Below are 9,804 nucleotides of genomic sequence, written 5' to 3'. Positions count from 1 at the left end.
CCAGAGCTTCTGTACTTGCTTTGCTTGTGCTTCCAGATGCGGTTGAGTCTCTTGGAGATCAGAGTCAGCTCATCTTCATCAGAATCTTCTGATGCTTCTTCAGATTCTTCTGCTTCAGCTTGGAGAGCCTTTGACTTCTCAGACTTAGCCTTCTCAGATTTGGATTTCAAGGCTATGGACTTTTTCCTCAGATCTTGCATCTCAGAGCGCTTCAGCTCATGGCATTTCAAAATGCTAATGAGTTCTTCTAAACTCATGCGCTCGACATCTCTTGTGAGTTCTATTGATGTCACTAAAGGCATCCAGCTTTCAGGAAGACACCTGATGACCCTTATGACATGATCTTTTGTTGTGTAGCTCTTGTTGAGAGGTCGTATTCCAGCTACAAGCAACTGAAATCTGGAGAACATTTCTTCAATGGACTCATTTGGCTCCATGATGAAGGATTCATACTTTTGGATCAAGGACAATGCCTTTGATTCTTTGACTTTCTTGTTTCCTTCATGAGACATCTTCAGGGATTCAAAGATGTCTTTTGCAAACTCACGATCTGTAATCTTCTGGTACTCTTCATAAGAGATAGCACTTAGAAGAATTGCTCTTGCTTTGTGATGTTGTGAGTACAGCGGTTTTCAGCGGTCCATAACCGCTGTAATTTGTTTTTTTTTTTGTCTGTATTTGATAATATATATTACAGCGGTTCCACCACGGTTCGCAAACATCCATTTTCGATCAATATTATCCCAATCTACCAAACTAATTATGAACAACAATTAACAAAAAAAGTTAGACGAAAGCATGAAAGATAAGGCATCAAATAATAAAAGGAGAGTAGCAAAACCACGGACTTGACAATCAACATTCAGCTATTCAATTATGGTCTCATAGATTGCTCAGGCAGTACCTTGGATTAGTGCTCCAATCATAAAAAGATTACTGTGCGTATGTAAACATAGTCTAAGGCTACTATTGTTTTCAATCCCCTGTTAATTTCCAATGACTACAAGTACACCAAGCTTAGCAGATTAACATAAAACCAATTAGTTTTCAAAAAATCCTAAATTGTATTTACTCATGACCAAGCAGGAACAAAACTAGGAAACTTAATGAGGGGGCAAAAATTTACGAAATGCTAAATAAAATTTACAATGAAACAGCTATAAAAATCAATTAAAGTACAATTAACTTTAAATGTATGAAAGGTTAAATATCAATGCAGGTACTAGAGAAAGCTAGAAGAGATGATTTTCTCTTTCACTCCAATGTACTCATGTTTTGCTGCCAATTGCAATTGAAGCAATCAAATGAACTATTTTCTTTACCAATATTAAACTGGATATACCAGTATTAATTATCATCTCTTTTATTCTAACAAGGTAGAAACACTTATTAGAGCAAGGCTAGAATTTAATCTCTCAAGTGTAATATCCAATCTCAACCAAAGAAGTACTAACTAACATAATCAATTCAAAAACTGTAAGAGGTGTGCTGGATTTATCCTAGGGTTGCTATTGAAGACTAGGACCAAGTGTGATCAAAAGAAGAAAAGGACGTGAAAATCAGTTTCACAGAAGGTTTATAGAATATAAAACTAAGCAATCTCATTATACACATCAAGCAAATGGTAAGTAACTCTAATTTGATATTAGTTGAGAAAGGAAAATTACCTTGTTTACTCCACAAATCTTCTTAGCTCTATTATTTATCTCCTTCAGTTTCTTCCTTGACTTCTCTATCTTAGTCTCAAGATTATTCTGAAACAGATACACATGTTAGTTAGAATGGTGTAAAGCATGATCCTTGAGCAAGAAATAACCTGTCTCAAGGTTGGAAATTGAAAATTCCTAGCAAGGTCCAAGTTCTTGTAGCGTTCAAAGAAGCTTGCAAGAGTAAAAGCTGCATAGTAAGAACAACCATCAATACAACAAGCATGACCCTGTAGGAAAGTCTTGAACATAAAATACAATTCACATTGAACAATAAGAATGTGTCTGAAACAAAGCATCATTGAACTTAAACTTGTATGATAGCTTCTTTTAATATGTTGAGCCTTTACTGCATCAGATCTTGATATATCCAAGAACCACAACCTTCATTATTTAGTACAATTTAAAATCCAAATAAAGTGGTAAAAGTAACAAACTAAACTAAGATAGACACTACCACGTCCACAAGATTTATGATTCCATTATTCAGGGCAGAATATAATCAATATATCTTGAAGCTGTGCTCACTTTGATACCTGAATGATTCAAAAACTGTTTTTAGTTAGAGAAGTAGTTAACAAGAAACACTTCTTGATACATACATAAAACTGCTACTATATGATAAGCACATATCAGGGCCAAAGCTTGTATTAAGGGAGTACCTGAATGAAACAACTAGTGAGTAGTGACTAGGTATGAAAGATTACCTTCCCAAGGGATCAGATAAAACGCTTCCCATCTGTTGGCTTGTTTGATACAACAAAACTGTCAACATAAAAAAACTACTTACCATTATCTAAACGATTTCCTTTGTAATGAAACTTTAAAATTTATACTCTCAGAGGTCCTGACATCAATCAGATGCAAAAAAGGTTACAAAAAATTACAAGAACATGCTTTCAATGATGAATAAAGGTCACAAAAATTTCATCAGTCACAAATAGCTCAAAAGAGCAATGCACCATTCACCAGAAACAAAAGAACAGAACTGGTAAATCTAAGAAATTAAGAAATTAAATAATTTAATCATAGAATAAACCCAATTTTACACCCAGTCACCCATCAATTCACCTAACTCCATATAGCCCCCTTAGAGAAAAGGTTAGAGAAGCAAAGCAAATAGGGTTACCAGCTACAGAAAATTAGAGAGAAGACAATGGTTACCAGTTTTGGAGAGGAAATCGTACAAGTGTGATGGCTGTCACAGAGAAGAATAGATGTGTGCGCACAGAAACGGAGGAGCCGCGCACAGAACGGAAGAGAAGGAGCGGCAATAGAAGACGTCTATAGGAGCTGCCCACAGGAGACTCCATCGAACTAGGGATTTGATTCGCACGAGAGAGTAAAGGGTTTGATTCCTGAGAGAGACTCCATTGCGTTTCTGAATTCAAAGAGACAACGGCGCAGCAGGGACGGAGGCGGCGGCAAGGACGGTGGAGGCACAAGGTGCAGCAAGCTTTTGAGAGATGGAACAGAGGTTAAGATGGCAAGAACCGTGTACAAAGGAACACAAAACAAGAGCGGGAAGGACGGCGGCGGGAAGGACGGCTCCGACGCCGGCTAGGACGTCTCCGGCGGCGGCAAGGACGGTGGAGGCAGAGGTAAAACGCGTTTTAGAGAAGGAGAAGAGGTTAAGAGTCGAGAGAGTGAAGTGTGGTAAAGAATAGGGTTTACAGTTACTGGGTTTTGTTAGTGGGGTACGAATTCAATATAATATACTTATATATAAAAACCAACATATTTAATAAAAGCTCACTCGAGCCCAGTGGTAAGAAGTCATGCAATTTTTTGATGTACCCGGTTTCGAATCCTAAATGAAACATTTTTTTTAATTTTCAGCATATATTATTTACAACGGTTAGTAGATACACACTGTAAATAGTGGAATCCAATTATTTACAGCGGTTTAGAACATAACCGCTATAAAATCCTATTATCCGCTCCGCGTTTTTGTGTTTACAGCGGCTGCAAAATTAACCGTTGTTAATAAGTAATGATTTTACAACGGTTTATTCTTTAACCGCTATAAAATCCTATAATCCGCTCCGTCTTTTTCTTTTTACAGCGCCTGCTAGGCGAAGCGCTATAATAGGGGCGCTGTAAAAACTCTTTTCTAGTGTAGTGATAAGAGATGAAGAGAAGCACACAAGTATGTTGTCCCGGTTCATTTGATCATCGCTCAAGCTAGTCCAGTCCACCCGTTAAGGTGATTTCTTCCTTCTTAGAATGAAGGCAATTCACTATTCAATGTTTGTTACAACTACACCAGCAACCAAGGTTATTAAACTCGCGATTTAACTCGTAAAATCGTACGATTTTACGTTTTTAGGTAGTGAATTCGAGTTAAATCGAGTGTAAAATCGTTTTCGGGTAAACTCGGGTAAAATCGATATAAACTCGCTAAACTCGTGTAAAATCGCGAGTTTGTAACGAGTAAAGCGAGTTCAGAATAATTCCTTTTTTCCCTGTTTTTTTATCAAAACGACGTCGTTTTTTAGGGGGGGGGGAACTAGGGTTCAGAAATAGAAACGCGTTCAATTCCGCTCTGCTGCGTTCAAACCTGCTGCGTTCAATCCTTCCTCTGAGTTCAACTCCTTCCTCTGCGTTCAACGACTCCATGACTACTCCTGCGTTCAATTCCTTCCTCTGCTCTCCTGCGTTCTAGTTCCTCCTGCTGGGTCACGTTCTTCTTCCAGTTCCTTCCTCTGCTCTTCTGCGTTCCAGTTCCTTCTGAGGTGAGTCCATTAATCTCCCTCCACTTTTCTGCTTCTGCGTTCATGTTCTGCTCCTCTGCTCTCTGTTGATTTTGTTGGCACTTGGTGAAGGTATGAAAAACGGTAGAAAGGGGGGGTTTGAATAACGTTTTCAGAACAAAACTTCCACCTTAAAGATTTTGACAAATCTTTCGAGAACTTAAGTGCTAAAGATAAGAGATAGAAAAGCACACAAGGATTTTATCCTGGTTCACTTGATAAATCACTCAAGCTACTCCAGTCCACCCGTTAAGGTGATTTCTTCCTTCTTAGAATGAAGGCAATCCACTAATCAGGTAAGAGTTACAACTGCACTTGAAACCTACAAGTGACTAACAATTACACTGACTTAGCTCACACTAAGATTCACTCTCTTAGTCTTCTCTAGGATCCGATCAACCTTGATCTCCTAAAGGAACTAAACAAACTGTTTATCAAAGAATTGTTTACAAGAGATTTGCTTCTAAAAAGCTAATAGTAAACACAATGAATTTCAGATGAAAGAAAGCTTAGAATATTTTGAATATGTCTTGCGCGTGTGTATTACTTCTTCTAGCCGCTTCTTTCAATCTTCAGCCTCTATATATACTCCAAGGATTAGGGTTGAGCGTTGCATGGGAAATGCTACCGTTGGAGGGCAGTTCTGGAAAATCCAGCTTCTGCTGTGGCTGAGAACGTTAGGTAGGTCGTCAGGAAGGTACACTTGCTTTTGTACTTGGATAGCGACTTGACCTTTTAACCTAGGAGACTTCTGATCAGGGGAATACTTCATATTGGAACTTGTGAAGCCGGTTGATCAGAGTCAGAGGGAAAGCACAGATCCTCTGACCATTGTATCTTCTGATTCTGAACTCAGAGGGAAGAACATGGCCTTCAGAGTTTCTTGCTTCTGGACTTCAGAGTTTCCACTATTCAGCTTCTGGATCTTCAGAGTCTTCTACACCATCAGAACATCTGAACCTTCAGTGTTTCTTGGTTATCAGAACTTCTGGATCTTCAGAGCTTCTAGCGACTGAGTCCACATCAGAGTTTGTATAGCTTCAGAACTTCTGAAGCTTTTCCACTGTTCATACTGAACATGGTGAATGCGAAAGCGTTGCTTGGGTTACCCTTTATACACAGTGCTTCTGATTTGTGTGAGATTGAGTTGAGGTCAGAGCCTGTAAATAGCACACTCAGAAAAACACGTTAGAGTACCACAATTGTTCATATCAAAAGGTTAACTTGTAATCATCAAAACATAGAGTTGTACTACTAGATCAAAACTTGATCTTACAATCTCCCCCTTTTTGATGATGACAAAACTAAGATTTTTGATGAACAATTCTTAAACATTAAACTGAATTCACTCAGAGTTTAGAGATATAGAATAAGACTTATCCTGATGTGAATAGTTTATCTTGCTCATTCTGAATTCAAGTCACTGCTTGATTCTGAGCTTAGCTCCCCCTGAATCTAATACTTGATGAAAACGTTAGTAAAGTCTAGATTCTGAGCTAAAAAATATAAGAGTTCAGAGTGAAAAGCTTATGACATAGATGAAAAACGAATAATCAGAGCGCATAAGTGATCAGAGTCATGGACAAGGTATCAGAGTCTTGGGTATCAGAGTCAACTTAGAATCACTTCAGAAGAAGTGAAATGTATTCCTTGTATTTGCCCAGTGACACATCTATGGTCATGAAGGTGGAACTCTTAAAATCTCCAAAAGAAAAATAAGTCACACTAACACATCTTACAAATCAAAAACTGGGTTTACTCCCCCTTTTTGTCATAAGCAAAAAGCTTGGGGTGTGAAAAACTTAGCTTGAAGTACAAGGTACTCCCCCTTAGAGAAGGTCTAAGTTTAAAAGAAAATGAAAACGATGTAAGAATCAGAGTTAGGCGAAAAATAAATAGAAGAGTTAATGCAAGGGATGAACGTTTACCACCGGTCAAGTGAGTAAATAGAAGGGTCAGTTACCAAGAACTTAACCTCGAGAAACTGTAAGAGCATTAACTTTCAGAGAGAAAGTGAAGCCTATAAAAAGCGTTGGAGAGAAAGGTAAGCTTCACACCTCGAATAATTTTCAGTAAAAAAAATGGCATCATACAACGTAGCACTAGAAGAGCTGAGGAAGAAGGCCTTTGAAGAGGACTTGTTCCTGAACATTAGGCATCCAGAGGGTACAACTACCATCGCGGAGCTGACACGGACACTGCTGGAAGAGGACCTGCGTCCAGAGTTGGAGAGAGACCTGAAGGAATTTCTTGCCTTCGTGGAGGAGGTGCAAGAACTCAGCCGGCTTGAACTCAAGCTGCTGGAAGAGAAAGAGAGTTTGGAAGAGAAGCTCAAGACTTCAGAAGAGATTCTGGAGAGGGATGAGCTAAAGATCAGGCTCAGCAACATCCAGCATGTACTGGAGCGTCTGGAGAAGGATAGGTCAGAGCAGCGCCAGGAGTGCAGAAGAATGAGGAGAGATCCTCCATTCTAGATTATATGATGGAAAGAAATATGATGTAAACACAAAACAATTATGAATAAAACGAGTTTAGCAAACATATGTGACATAAGTATATAGTTATGCATATATAATCACAAACGAACAAAAGAGAATAAATAAAAAGAAACAGAGTTTAACAAAGGAAAACAAAGGTAACGAAAAAGAAGAAAAAGAAGAGATCCTAAAACTAAGGTTTGTCAGTGCGTCGCAGAAGTTCCATCATCATGTGCTTCATCTCAATCAGCATGGATTCATGAGTGTCAAGACGTTGTTCCATGATGTCGAGTCTGGATGAGCTTGTCTGAGTAGAACTGGAAGGAACATTCTGAGCAGCTTGAGGATCTGGAATGGAAGCAGAAGCAGCAGGAGTAAACACAACTGGTGCAAGTGCTTGGCATCTAAGAGCTTCAGCCTCAGCTTCAAGTCGCTCTGCCTCAAGTCTGGCTTGTTCAGCTTGAGCTGCTGCTTGACGTGCAGCTTCTTCTGCTTGCTCTTTCTTTCTCTTGGCTTCTTCAATAGCTTCAAGAAGCTTATTTCTCTGTTCTAGTTCATGAAGAGCCACCCTTCTAGCAAACCTTTGCTTGGCAGCCTCAATCCTCTGACTTCCCTCTGCATGCAGGAGCTGCATCATAATTGGAAACTGAGCCACTAGCCAAGTGCTCAGATCGTTCCACTCATCAGCCACACTTTCAGCATTCTCACTGAGGTCAGTCTGACCGTGCACATTGCGGAGCCTCAAGGAGGCTTCATGATAGAAGATATTGATGCACTCAGAGAGAGATGTGGGTTGAAGGTGAGTATAGGGAATTATGGAGAGGTTGGGTGCAGGAGAGGCTGGGTGATTGCTGCTATGAGCTTCAGAGGCACCTTGTGGAGAACCAATGTTAATCATGGGAGCATTGGGTTCAGAGGTTCCAAGGTGAGGGTCTGAAGTTTCAACCAGAGGGTGAGGTGATCTAACCGAGGATTGGTTAGACACTGATTGTTCGGGTTCAGGGTCTGGTTGAATGGGCTCTTGTTGGTCAGGGACAGGGTGAGCTTGTTGAACTAAGGGGTCTGCCTCTTGGATAGGATTGGCCAAGATAGGTTCATCTGGGTCAACTAGAAGTTCAAGTCTAGGGCCAGGATATCTCCTAGGGCTTGGACAAGTAAGGTAATATTCCTCTAAGGTAGACACCTTTTCTTTTCTAACCTCCATGAATTTTCTAATAGATTTAGAGTTATTGGAGGGAGAAGAATCAGCAACATTGGTTGGAAAGGATACAGGTGTAAAGGCGGTTGAAGAGTCTGTATCCGTGGTTCTGACAGCAGGACGTTCTGATGCTCTGGGAACAGAGTGATCAGACGTTCTGGGTTGTGGTTCTGTTTGGTTGGGCTCGGGTTGGTCATGGATGATGGGTTCAGAAGATAATGGGTCGTATGGAATGGTAATGAGAGAGGTTGGATCTTCTGACCTAGAGGGTTGGTTCTGAAGCAAATTCCAGAGAGGTGCTTCGGTAGGAGAAGGTTGAAAGAAGGAAGATCTTGGGGAATGTGGTGGAGTGGTGGTTTGTGCGGCTGGCTGGGATTCAGGAATAGGAGTGAGGGGATTTGAGGAGTGTTTGAGCATAGCAGAAATAGGGAGTGCATCAAATAAATTCAAATCATCATCAGAAGCAAGTGCAGGCTTACTTGAATGTGCTGATGATCTAGTCACTCTGGCAGGAGGTTCAGTCCTTCTGACCACTGCAGCAGCTGGTTCCACCCGAGTAGGCTTCACCACGATTCTGACCTTCTTCTGCTTCTTCTTTGGAGGACCATCCTCACTATCACTATCATCACCATCATCAGGCTTTCTCTTCGTCTTCTTGACCGGAGGGACATCAGATTCTTCAGAGGATTCTTCCAGAACCATCTTCCTCTGAGCTTTCTTCTTGGGAGGAGAAGGAAACTCTGGAGCTGGCGGCAGTCTGCTGAAGAAATCATCAAGATCAATCTCGAATCCTTGAGCCCTGAGGTCTTCAACATAGCATCTGATGGCTTCAGGATTGTCTGCTTGAGTCCACAGTGGGTAGTCATTCAGAGGCATCCGTCTGCTTCTGATCTCAGAGGATATGTCTTCACGAGCAGGAGCAATCTTCTTCTGGACCAAACCCATCTTCTTCAGAGAGTTTGCAGTGAAGACATCACTGACAATTGTGCTCAGATCCTCTACACATCCAGCATTAACCAGATCTTGCACCAGGTTGCTTTCAATGAGAAAGTCTGAGAGCAGCCTCCCAAAAGGGATATATTTGATCGCAGACTTGATGGAGGCGGTGGTGCGAGACTTCCGGATGCATTCCTTCAAGTAGGAGAACAGGAAGTAGGGAAGGCAGATCTTCTCCTGATCTTGGATGAAGAACAACATCACCTTCTGGTTGAAGTTGATGTAGTCTGGAGAACTGCCCTTCGGTCTCTGGTTTATGCAGTTGAGTAGGATCTTGTGCCAGATCCTGAGTTTGGGGTGAAGGTCCATCACCTTGTAACTCGTCTTGCCCGGTTTGAAAGTGGTGTACAGGGCCTGGTTGATTTTGTCTTTGGTGCTGGGTTTCAGCTTCGACTCAGTGAATTGGAACCGATACCCATAAGCAGTGTCTGCACCTAGCAGATTCACGAATGACTTCTCAGTGATGATGATCTTTCTGCCAAGAATATGAGATACCACTTGAGTATCATCGCAGTCGGCGTGCTTCCAGAATTCCTTGACCAACTTCTCATACACCGGTCCTCGAAGTCGGTTGAAGTAGTTTCCCCAACCTTGAGCTTGGACTTCAGGACGAAGATCAAACCCATTTGCAGCCAGGTTGTCGAGGTCGAATCTCCATTCTGCCAGGACTTCCA

At 41.1% G+C, this 9,804-nt stretch overlaps 1 long non-coding RNA gene across 2 annotated transcripts; it reads right to left on the bottom strand.

The window, feature by feature from the left end:
- Positions 1-1,222: 1,222 nt before the first annotated feature.
- Positions 1,223-3,548, bottom strand: LOC130737694 (uncharacterized). Of its 2 annotated transcripts, none has more exons than XR_009018877.1 (3): positions 2,871-3,548; positions 2,369-2,471; positions 1,223-2,242 (listed from the first exon to the last, which is right to left on the bottom strand). It is a non-coding gene; the product is annotated as an uncharacterized LOC130737694 (long non-coding RNA). The 2 variants fall into 2 exon arrangements; XR_009018876.1 differs by having other exon boundaries at positions 2,414-2,471.
- Positions 3,549-9,804: the final 6,256 nt, after the last annotated feature.

This window comes from Lotus japonicus, chromosome 2, assembly GCF_012489685.1.
Source record: "Lotus japonicus ecotype B-129 chromosome 2, LjGifu_v1.2".
Classification (NCBI taxonomy): Eukaryota; Viridiplantae; Streptophyta; class Magnoliopsida; order Fabales; family Fabaceae; genus Lotus; species Lotus japonicus.
The sequence above is the reverse complement of the archived record's forward strand: the minus strand, read 5'-3'. Positions and strand labels throughout refer to the sequence as shown.